At 43.6% G+C, this 2,880-nt stretch overlaps 1 pseudogene; it reads right to left on the reverse strand.

Annotated features, from left to right (window-relative positions):
* Positions 1 to 2,880, reverse strand: LOC115735396 (annotated as a pseudogene).

Consider the following 2,880-nt stretch of genomic DNA (forward strand, 5'->3'; position numbering starts at 1 on the left):
TTACTCCTGCACAGAAATCAGGTTAAGACCGTTAGGACATCTGACAGTGTGAACACCGTTGCTTCACGTCACTGACACGAACACAAAGCTCCCATTACTGCTTTTGTAAGGACTAAAACCAATCCTGAAGGACACTCTTTGCCCTGCCTCAGTAAACCTGAGCTGAGCAGGATAAACTGCAACGGTAACGCCCGGCAGAAAACCCATATCCGCGTTCTAAGCTGCCGGGCCTTGTCCGTAATACGTCACTGTCCCGTGAACAGACATGTTCCCTCGCATGTCGGATACGCCAATCGAAGGGTAATTGAAATCATAGGATGGTATTGGCAGGTCCTTGCAATAGAGTAGCCCTCCCGTGAGGTTCTTGAGTTGTGCGGGTTTTGCCCCGGTGCTGCAGAGGAAATTTATGACGCCATCAGAATCGAAATCGTAGATGAGCCTGGGAGCCAATGCAGCAGTGGGGTTTATGTGCCCAGATGTGTAGTCAAAAGGTGAGGCCGCAATCGTGATGTTATACCAAATTACAGCCAATATTGTTGATCAAGTCTAGCCAGCAGCCAGCAAAGCACTAGCTTTGTGACTCTTCTATCAGACATTTGGCAGAATTTGCACTTAGGAATTAACAGCAACGCAAATTGTAAGCACTCGTTGTAGGAGGAAAGCTTTTTGAACAACAGAACTGTTGATTGAATTCAAGCAGAAGGAAAGAGCAACCGCCATAAAATTTCTCGGAAATTTTTTTCAGGAAGCATACCAACCTGTAGTCATGAGTGCAGACTTAATTGCAGCTGGACACCAAGAAGGATGGGCAGATTTCAGAAGCGCAGCAACAGCGGGCACTTGGGAGCAGGAGATGGAGGTGCCTGAGATTATATTATAGTTGACAGACCGACCCGATGTGGCTATACTCGACACCAGAGACCAGGCAGCCAAAATGTTAGCACTGGGTGCTGTGATATCTGGCTGCAATAACAATTCAAACAAAATCCAAGATGGAATTGTTATAGATTCGTGTAAGAGGAAAAAAAATTATCAAGAAGAAAATATACATGGACTTTACTTTGATTATGTCTGGAGATCTGAAGTTCGGTCCCATGGAAGAAAATATTGTCATTGCCGGCGCTGGCGCCGGCTTTGCAGACAGTAACTGTTGGAGCGATTTTAGCCTTTGGATACCTGTTATAAATGAACGGTCCATGCATTAGGTACTATCATTCTCGCATGAAAACTTAGTGTTTATTACAGTCAGAGCTGCTTCTTGGGCCTTTGATCACGAATTGTTGAAAACTATTCAGACTTACCTTGCGGTAGCCATATAGGATAGAAGCTCTTCTGCTTCCGCCAGACTAATTACAGTGCCGGAGATCGCAAATTGAAAACCAACATCTGGGGCAACTGGATCAACAATGATGATTCCAACACCTCCAGCACCTCCTACAGATAAGGCCTTGTCTCCATGATTGTCGCCAAGCAAAGACTCAAGCACGCACAGGACAATTCTTCCCTTGATTGAGGTAGGATCCAGAGTATTTATTTTGCAGTAGCTGTGAATTAGGATGGTTCAGTCACTAGGATGGTTTTCTAATACATCGACACAGATGACCCAAGACCATCCGTTCGACAGAAATTGTATCTCATATTTGCCACTGAAGCTCTCTGTTGCAGTTAATTATCTCCAGGGATGCATTGTCCCTTGAACTTCTCAGGAACAGGACCCAAGTCTTTGTCACTGAAGCTCTCTGATTCAGGCCAAATCCCTGCAAAGAGTATTAACCGTAGCATTCTCTTCGTTTTGGTGATTAAAAACCAAAGGAAAGGGCAAAGGTTTGTAGCATTGTCAATGACACCACCAACAACGACATTGGAAATTGTATCTGTTCCCAGTTGGTTATACTGGCGAAGCGAGTTTACTCCTAGGAAGTCCCACGAATAAGTCGTGTGAACTTCTTTCATCCTGCTCTCAAACACACAGACAACGGAGTTCATTTCTGAGACACAAGTCCAAAAAGTGACAACTTCAGTCCTGCTATAGACAATGGAACTCCATTAGCTACTTTCGACCATTCACCTAACTTACCGAAACCTTGCAATTACGAAAGAATTTGAGGTACAAACCAAAATATGACAACATGGATATATAAAAGTGGATAATGGAGAAGCCTCTAAAGCTTTTGCTGTAATGGTGAAGTACCGCGTCCCGTGCTTCGTCAAGACTGACAAATATATAGCAGCACATTAGTAAGTTTCACCTAGATTAGAGCTATCAAATGTCTCTCTGAAGTATGGATCGGTTGCATACCTTCCAGACACTGAAGCAAGCAAATCATGGTCGGCTGCGATCACAGATTCTTGATTTGCTTGAGAACCTTTTTTTTCACACTGTCAATGTGCCACATAAAAAGTCCACAATTATGTAACTCAAATCTGTTTTAAACATGGCGCTAGAGGTTCTCGGCTTCCATCCTACCTTCCTATTCTCTTACTTGCCCAGCAGAAGAGTGTAGTGAAAGAATGCATTAGGCCAAGTAGTGAGACTCATAATCGTAATTCAGGATCGATGGGCTTTATAGCAAATAACTGATATAGATCGCCATTTTCTTCGACGAAAGTCGTCGTATTCTAATAGAAAGTGTTATGGCAAATGAACAAGTAACCACGCAACCTTATTCATCACCGCCCAATACCCTGTCAGGGTCACCATGACTACGTAGTCGGCTTCGACATCATGGGAGGACTGTTAGTTTTGATTGATCGACCTGACTTATAATCTTTTGTAAGGATAACCTAATGCGATATATATACCTTGGCATTGGTGGAGACGGAGTGCACGGAAGGAAGCCTAGCTAAGAAGAGAAGTGAGATAAATGTGGCAAGTTTCAT

The sequence above is a fragment of the Rhodamnia argentea genome, chromosome 8, assembly GCF_020921035.1.
Source record: "Rhodamnia argentea isolate NSW1041297 chromosome 8, ASM2092103v1, whole genome shotgun sequence".
In the NCBI taxonomy this organism is placed as follows: domain Eukaryota; kingdom Viridiplantae; phylum Streptophyta; class Magnoliopsida; order Myrtales; family Myrtaceae; genus Rhodamnia; species Rhodamnia argentea.